The 8,812-nt window shown below is 48.7% G+C and overlaps 1 long non-coding RNA gene across 1 annotated transcript in view; it reads left to right on the top strand.

Moving 5' to 3' along the window:
• Positions 1 to 418: 418 nt before the first annotated feature.
• Positions 419 to 8,812, top strand: part of LOC134901195 (uncharacterized) — a 92,722-nt gene continuing 84,328 nt past the window's right edge. Inside the window, exon 1 of the long non-coding RNA XR_010174737.1 lies at positions 419 to 598. This is a non-coding gene — a long non-coding RNA (uncharacterized LOC134901195). The remainder of the gene's footprint in view (positions 599 to 8,812) is intronic.

Raw genomic sequence — 8,812 nt, 5'->3', positions numbered from 1 at the left:
TGCACATTCATGTGCAATAACCCGTGTTACTAGTTGGTGGTGTAAAAGGGGTATAAGCAGAGCCGGCGCTACCCGCTCAGCAGCTCCTGCAAAGCAGGGAGGCGCTGGTCGGAAGAGGCGCTCTCCCTGCTCTGCTGTTGCTGCTGGCTCCTGGTTGCCGCTGCATCTGTCACACACTGTATGACAAACGCAGGCAACGTGAAGCGCGGCTCCGGCTCCCTCCCTCCCTGTTTCCACCACCTCTGACCTCCTCATGGCCGTGGCTAGGGGGGCATGTCACCTAGGCGCCGATCCCCCCTAATGCTCCCCTCCCTAAGCAGCAGCCGTCGAGATGAAACTGAACATAAACTACATCTCCCAGCAGCCCTTGCTGCCGGGAGCTGTAATTTACTTTCAATTTCATTTTTGCAGTAATCCGTTTAACAAGATTGAGGGGGCAGAGGCAGGGGACAAGTTACCAAAGCCTTTCCCCACCCCCTTCTTCCCCCCACTCAGAGCCGGATTAAGGATGGGGCCCCGGGGGACTCGGGGAGAGAGAGAGAGCAATGCAGGAGAGTGAAATGTGCAAGAGAGCTGTGGAGTGTGTCTGTCTGCAAAAGTAAGATAGGCTGTATTGAAACTTTTATTTTCTACTGTTATCAATTAAATGTGAATTTTATGATCTCAGCCTAATATATATATATCTGTGTATGTGTATGTGTGCATATATATATATATATATATATATATATAAATATATATATGTGTGTATATATATATATATATATATATATATATATATATATATATACTGTGTGGCACTAGTACTGTGGGCGCTCTGTGGATCACTACTGCTGTGGGCGCTCTGTGTGGCACGACTACTGTGGGTGCTCTGTGTGACACGACTACTGTGGGCGCTCTGTGTGACACGACTACTGTGGACGCTCTGTGTGGCACGACTACTGTGAGCATTATGTATTAGGCACGCTATCATTGTGGGCATTTTGTGTGGCACTACTGCTGTGGGTATTGTTTATAAGGAGCACTACTGTGTATCGTAATGTGAATTAGGTACACAACTAACTGGTGCAATATGAATCAGGGGCACTACATGTGGTATAATGTGAATGCGATTGTGATACTGTGTGGCGTAATTTGAATTGGGGATACTATTATGTGGCCACGCCCCTTTGACGAGCCCTGTCCCTTTTTTACATATGGGAGGGAGGGCGCAAATTTATTGTTTGCAGGGAGGCGCCGGACACCCTAGCACCGGCCCTGGGTATAAGTATTTGGAAACCCCCCTTTCAAAATCCTGCATTTGCCACTGGAAGCACCCAAGGAAGGTAGTAGAATGGAGGCAAGAGGTACACCAGACAGAAGGTCCACTTCACTGCCAGGGCGTCCATGAAGGCTATTTCAGGATGTCTTGTCTGGGACCCGTACACGGGAACCTTGTGGTTGTGTCGTGAGGCCATGAGATCCACATCCGACAGGCTTCATTTGTCCACCAGAAGCTGGAAGACCTCTGGGTGTAGAGCTAACTCACCGGTGTGCACGTCGTGACGACTGAGGAAGTTGTATATAGATAACTGAGAGCGCAAACAGACTATTGTGAGTTTAGTATTTATTTATATAAAATATGTAGAAAATCCCTTCAAGCATTCGACAGACAAAATAACATTTGTTATAACATATGTTGTCCCTATTAACAATGTATCTATAGCGGAAGGAAACAAAGTCTCATATTCCAAAAAGTAGACCACACAGTGATTTTAATGTGTATTCGGAACACAGCTGACTGTAATTAAAATGTCCTTTCGGAAACTGTTCTGATTGATGGTAAAGAATCCAATTGAAGAATCAGAACTATTGAAAAATCTTGACTAGTGCACGTATGTGATATAGAATTTAGATGACATATTCTCATGCTTTGGGCAAAGCGTATTTATACCCTCACGCCTTAATCAGTGTGTCCAATAATATTACCTCTGCCGTATGCAATTTTAACTTATGTGTGGGACTTGTGCAGATAGTACTTGCCCTCAATTGGCGTGTCTCCACGGGATTCCACAGGTGCCTACTGTGTAGCTGTGTCCCGGAGGTTCCCGCAGCATGCGGTCAGAATGGAGTAATCACCGCAGTTTGTCTCCATGGGATTCCACAGGTACTTCCTGTGTAGCTGTATCCCGGAGATTCCCACAGTGTGCGGTCAGAATGGAGTGGTCACCGCAACTTGTCTCCACGGAATTTCACAGGTGTCTCCTGTGTGGCTGTGTCCTGGAGGTTCCCGCAGCGTGCAGGCAGGATGGAGTTGCGTTGGCCAGAAGCGAGAATGGACAGGCTCCTGTTCAAGCTGTCCGCTGGCGGTAATTGTCTATATAGTTCCCACAACGAGTCCTTATGGAGTGGTTGCCGCGACTTCTATTTAGAAGGAAGCCGGGATGAGTGGCTTCAAATGATCAGACTGTCAGCTGAATGATGCCCGTCTATGTGCTGAGGCGAGTAATGTCCTGACACATTTCTTGACCTGGCTGAGGAAGTACCCTTCCCAGTTGAGGATCCCTGGGATGAACACCGCCGAGATGGCGGGGAGATGGTGTTCGGCCAATCGGAGAATGTGAGACACTTCTTGCAATAGCAACAAACTGCGAGTGCCTCCCTGATGTTTGAGGTTGTCAGACTGGACCTGGACCGGTATCCCGCGGAGAAAGGACCGTGCCAGAGTGAGGTGTCCGTAGACAGCTCATAGATAGCTCCAGGATGTTGATCGGTAAGCAACTTCCGTGAGGAGTCCAAAGGCCCTGAAATGGCCCATCACTGCCCCCCAACCTCAGAGACTGCCATCTGTGGTAAGAAGTACCCAATCCGGGATCCAGAAAGGTCAACCCTTGTCCTAATGAGACATCTGGAGCCACCAGGGACAGTCGAGCTATCATCTGGGACCTGATTAGATTACCCATTCCATCTGGCCAGTATCAGGAGTCTAGAGTGGAACTGGGCATGCTCCACCATGTTGAAGGAGGAGAACATGGGCCCCAAGATCTGCATGGCTGAGTGGATTGACACTCGGTGACTGTGAAGCACCTTGCGTACTCATTGTTTGAGAAGGAGCAAGGGATGCCTTTTTCCAGTTGATTAGCCAGCCATATGTTTGCAGGAAGGCAATGGTCAGATGAAGATGGTGGTGAAGGGCCTTTGCAGAGTGTACCAGGATCAGCAGGTAATCCAGGTATGGGAGTATTCTGACCCCATGACGATGCAGCTGGGCCGCCATCACAGCCTTGATTTTGGAAAAGACCCTGGGGGTCATTCCGACCTGATCGCTCGCTGCAGTTTCTCGCAGCGCACCGATCAGGTCACTACTGCGCATACGTATGCACCACAATGCGCAGCCGTGTCATACGGGTACAAAGCGGATCGTTGCTGAGCGATGGATTTAATGAAGTATCCATTCACACAGCTGATCGCAAGGAGATTGACAGGAAGAAGGCGTTTATGGGTGTTAACTGACCATTTTCTGGGAGTGTTTGGGAAAACGCAGGCATGTCCAAGCGTTTGCAGGATGGGTGTCTGACGTCAATTCCGGGACCAGACAGGCTGAAGTTAACGCAAGGGCTGAGTAAGTTCAGACCTACTCAGAAACTGCACAAAATGTTTTTGCATGGTTCAGCTGCACAGGCGTTCGCACATTTGCAAAGCTAAAATACACTCCCCTATAGGCGGCGATTATCTGATTGCAGCTCTGCAAAAAGTAGCTAGGGAGTGATCAAATCGGAATGACCCCCCTGTGAGCAGTAGAAAGGGCAGAAATTGGAAATGTTGCTGGAGGACAGCAAACCAGAGGAACTGCAAATTAGAGGGTGCTATAGGCACATTTAGGTAAGCGTCCTGAATGTCCAGAGACAACATAAAGTCTGCATGCTCCACAAAGGCATAATACAACAAAGGGTTTCCATATGAAACCTGGGCAGTCTGATAAACTTGTTTAGGGAGTTGAGATTGAGGATAGGCCTGTTGAGTTTCTAGTCCAAGAGCAGGGAAGAGTAAAAACCCATCCCTCGCTGTGATAAATGGATCAGGATTACTACCCCCAAGTGCAGCAGGGACTGAATGGCCTTCAGGATGGCCAAGGCTTTGCTCTGGACTGATAAGGGGGGGGGGGGGGGTGTCAGGGACTGTGTAAAAAAAAAAGCTGCTGAGGGGGTATCTCCAGAATGAAAGACCATTTACACCGAGGCATCTGCGGTGGTCTGACACCAAGAATGTGCAAACTGAAGAAGGAGGAGACCAATCTCATCAGGCAGAGGGTTTATCTTCAGACTTGGGAGTTGGACGTCTGGTAGCCCAGGCCTGCCTGGCCCTGGGATTGGAGTTCTTTGTGGAAGCCGACTGCCAGGGGGCCAAGGGAAGGGCTGGCCTTTAGCCCCTTGGGGTTGAAAGAAAGATGTCCGAGTCCTCAGGGTAGATGCTGAGGGCAGGAAAGCAGTTTTGGAGGCTGGCATCTGTGTCAGCTTTCCATGAGCATAGACAGATGATGCAGCGGCTACCACCACAGTAGCAGATGCCTTGGAAGCCAGGAGACCAGTATCCCAAGCCGCTTCACTTAAGTAGGAAGTTAAATCTCTGATATGGGTGATGTGGGACAGCTGTTCCTGGGTAACATCAGAGGGAAGGCTTTCCTCCAGAGCCTCCTGCCCAGCCCTCAATGACCTTAGCCACCCAGGCAGCGACCATAGCTGGTCAAGTAATAGCTCTTGTAAGAGAATAGACAGATTTGAGGCAGGCTTCAATCTTCCTATACGTAGTCTCCTTTAGGGAAGATGCTGTAGGGATAGGTAAAGTAGAGGTTTTAACCAGACGTGCCAGATGGGAATCCACAGCAGGGGGAACTTCCCACTTAGCACAATAAGCAGCTGGGATAGGGTAAAAAGAAGCCAAGTGCTTTGGTAGCTGGATCTTTTTACTAGGGATATTCCATGCTCAAGCATGTGTACAGTAAGCTGATCTGACTGAGGAAATTCAGCCTTAAGAATCATTGGTTCTTAAAAGGCGGGGCCTGTGGTTTAGGAGCAGGCTCCTCCTCTTCTATTTGAAGGATGGATTTGACGGCCCTCACTAGTGCAGGTATATCTAATGTAGGCTGACGCTCCTTCTCCCCTGAAGAGGATTCAGTGAGAGAGGAATCTGCCTCCTCTGATGACACCTTGGAATCTGAAAGCTGCGTGAGGATGGCACAGTACACCTAGTGGCTTTAGTGGGTAATGGTCTTTCACCCTGCAACATCTGTGGCAAAGCAGTTAAGGTAGTAGCTAAACTCTGTACTGAAGTAGAGAGCACATTCACCCAGGGAGGGGGCATAGCAGTGACTGGTATAGCAGGGTGCACATGCTGTGGAAATCCTATAGAGGGAACCACTGCAAGGGCCACTAAGTGGTCCACTATCTGTGTCAGCATCTGTTAAAAGGAACCCCGGACGGATCCTGAACGGGAGCTGGAGGGGCTGGCTGGTAAGGTGGAATATAGCAAGATATACACAAACCATCCTGTACAATGGGGGTCATTCCGAGTTGTTCGCTCGTTCCCGATTTTCGCAACGGAGCGATTAAGGCAAAAATGCGCATGCACATGGTACGCAGTGTGCATGCGGTAAGTATTTTAGCACAAAACTTAGTAGATTTACTCACGTCCGAACGAAGAATTTTCATCGTTGAAGTGATCGGATTGTGATTGACAGGAAGTGGGTGTTTCTGGGCGGAAACTGGCCGTTTTCTGGGAGTGTGCGGAAAAACGCAGGCGTGTCAGGGATAAACGCGGGAGTGTCTGGAGAAACGGGGGAGTGGCTGGCCGAACGCAGGGTGTGTTTGTGACGTCAAACCAGGAACGAAACTGACTGAGCTGATCGCAATCTGTGAGTAGGTCTGGAGCTACTCAGAAACTGCTAAGAATTTTCTATTCGCAATTCTGCTAAGCAAAGATACACTCCCAGAGGGCGGCGGCCTAGCATGTGCAATGCTGCTAAAATCTGCTAGCGAGCGAACAACTCGGAATGACCCCCAATGTCCTGGGGGGATAATCCCACTGCACAGGACTTGCATGAGACCAGCATAGGAGGCAGCAACCTCTTTGTTATCCTTGCCTTTGATAGACATAGCTGCAGTAACAGTATAACACACTATATGGCAATAAGCAGTGTGCAGCAAGTATAGCAATGTGACAGACAGGAAGATGTGAAGTACATCGGTAATGTGACAGCCTTCACAACTACAGGAAGATGTGAAGTACATCGGTATCTTAGGGTCATAGGAAAAGAAAACAAAGGGAAAGGTATAAGCTGACAGAGAAAAATCAGACAGCAGATCCAGCACAAATCAAATACAATTTATGACTGCAATGGGCACTAAATCAACTACACAGACTGCAGTGGCTGGTAGGATATAGGGCTGTATAACCTGGCTCCTATAAGAGGTATACAGGGAGACTAGACTGAGCATTCCTAGAGTCCTGTATCTGCGGGAACCCACCTTACCTGTCCCCCTGTGCTCTGGCTGTAGTCCAGGCACCCACGGAGCCATGCTAGCTGAGCTGCCAGGCACCCCGCCGGAATCACTAGACCTCTTACTAGTGTTGTGGTGCCGAGGAGTTGATGGAGCAGCAGCGCTGGTATCCCGAGGACTGCCTAGTGCTGCTAGCTCTGTCTTGTAGTAAAATGAAATCAAAATAAATCATAAAATTAAAGCTCGGACTGCTTAATAGCAGACCCACTGTTTAAGGGTAAACCGGCTCCTGCCAGCATCAAAACTAAACTGAGTAGCCTGGGCTGTGGGCGGGGTATAGGTGGGAAGGACTGGAGCATCCTTAGATACGGTATGTTAAAGCTTAACTGTTTGGTGCCCGGTCCTATCCACCACCTACACCCCATTGTCTCCCCTGTGGAGCCTTATTGACCCTGAAGAAATAAGCATAACTAAAGGTGTCTGAGATAGCACATTGTATGTGTCATTTACATTGTATGTCTAATTTGCCCAGCATTTGCCCAGAAAATTGACACAATGGGGCATATATAATAGGGTCCGAGACTGCTGGAGGTGCAGGATGCTGGCCAATCTCGGACATTTTTTAAAGCATCAATCATTTACAAAGCATTATTTTGCCTTGTAAATGGTTGCTGCTTTAAAAAACCTCAGAGATCGGGAAGCATCCCGCATCTCTGACAAACTTGGACCCTATTACATATGCCTTAATGGGTCTGCTTCCGATGCAAGTTCATTAGCAGATGCATCTTGCGTTTAAATGCAGACTGATCATGCTCCAAGATCACCAAGCACGCTCTGCGCATGCATCACATAATACACTTGCAGTGGCCATGCGCTCCATGTGTGTTGGATTCTGAGATTCCATTAAATAGGTGTTTTTAGGTGGTGACTGGGCAGTTACCGTGCAGACACAGAAAACAGATGCGGTTCATAACAGTATCATGGGAGTGTTGTGGCAAGTAGCCTGACTTCAGTGCTTATTTGAATCGTGCAGACACAAAATGTTTCAGACAGATCTTAAGGCCTGTACACACTGGCGGATATATCGGCTGTTTTCTTGAAAGGCCGATATATCGCGGATCCGTCGGCCAGTGTGTACGGCCGATACGTTTGTGAACTCTGTCGTTCACAGACGTATCGCGTCGGCCCCGCAGCACAGCCGATGGCCAATATATCTACCGATATATTGGCGCGTCGCTGTGTGTGTACGGCGGTCGGCCGACCACCGGTACACATTCTGCGTCGACCAGCGGTGATTGACAGCTGAACTGGGCGGGTGTGTGTACACGCCCGCCCAGTTCATAACGTCAGTCCCCGACGGATCGGGCAGTGTGTATGCACAGCACACTGCCCGATCCGTCCATAGATATTTCTGCCGATCAATTGATCGGCAGATATATCTTCCAGTGTGTACCCACCTTTAGGCACCTAGCAAGATGTGAGTGCAAGTTCCAATACTATTACCGCCGCCAGAAAGACAGTGGGTAGGTTGAAGAACATGCATGAAGCCCCAAAGATACTTGCATGGATGGGCGGATGTTTGCTGTAGCATAAGGCAATAAATCTGACTACTGCCGACTTCTGCACTTGCGAAGACTGACTCAGAATCAGGCCCAATATGAGTGCTCAATAATGGATTTGTCAGACAACCTCTATCAGTCTGGGTGTTGTTACCTTCCTACTATGTTACTGCATTAGTAATCTTGTTCAAGCCCGAATTTGGGAAAAGTCAGTACTATAGTATCATAATTGCATAATTGGGTGATCATGGGGTTTCTCTGTGTAGACAATGTTTAGTTTAACCCAAAAACGGTCTTTAAGTATATCAATGGAAAAAGGCTGAATAAGGATAATATAGGACCATTAAAAAGTGAGTTGGACGCTCTGATTGTTGACGATAAGGTAAAAGCGAAGAAATTGAATGAATTTTTTATGCTGGCATTTGCTGTAGAGTACCAAGTGGTGGGAATACTATATAATAACGTAAATAACAATGCCCCTTACTCAGAGGCGTCGGAACTGAGGGGGGGGGGGCAAGGGGGCAACTCGCCCCCCCCCAAACATAGAGAGGTGACAATCATGTACAGGAGGAGCGATGTGCGGTCAAGTGAAAGACCGCACATTACATCCTCCGCTCCATGCAGACAGTGAACGTCCAGTCAGGACCGGCGCTACTCTTTCAGCAAGGTCTGCAAAGCAGGGAGGCACCGGGTCGGAGAGGCGCTCTCCCCGCTCTGCGACCTTGCTGATATGTGCTGTTGCTGCCGGCTGCCAGCGCTTGTCACTCTGACAGGCAG

This window comes from Pseudophryne corroboree, chromosome 1 (assembly GCF_028390025.1).
Source record: "Pseudophryne corroboree isolate aPseCor3 chromosome 1, aPseCor3.hap2, whole genome shotgun sequence".
Lineage (NCBI taxonomy): Eukaryota > Metazoa > Chordata > Amphibia > Anura > Myobatrachidae > Pseudophryne > Pseudophryne corroboree.
The sequence above is the reverse complement of the archived record's forward strand: the minus strand, read 5'-3'. Positions and strand labels throughout refer to the sequence as shown.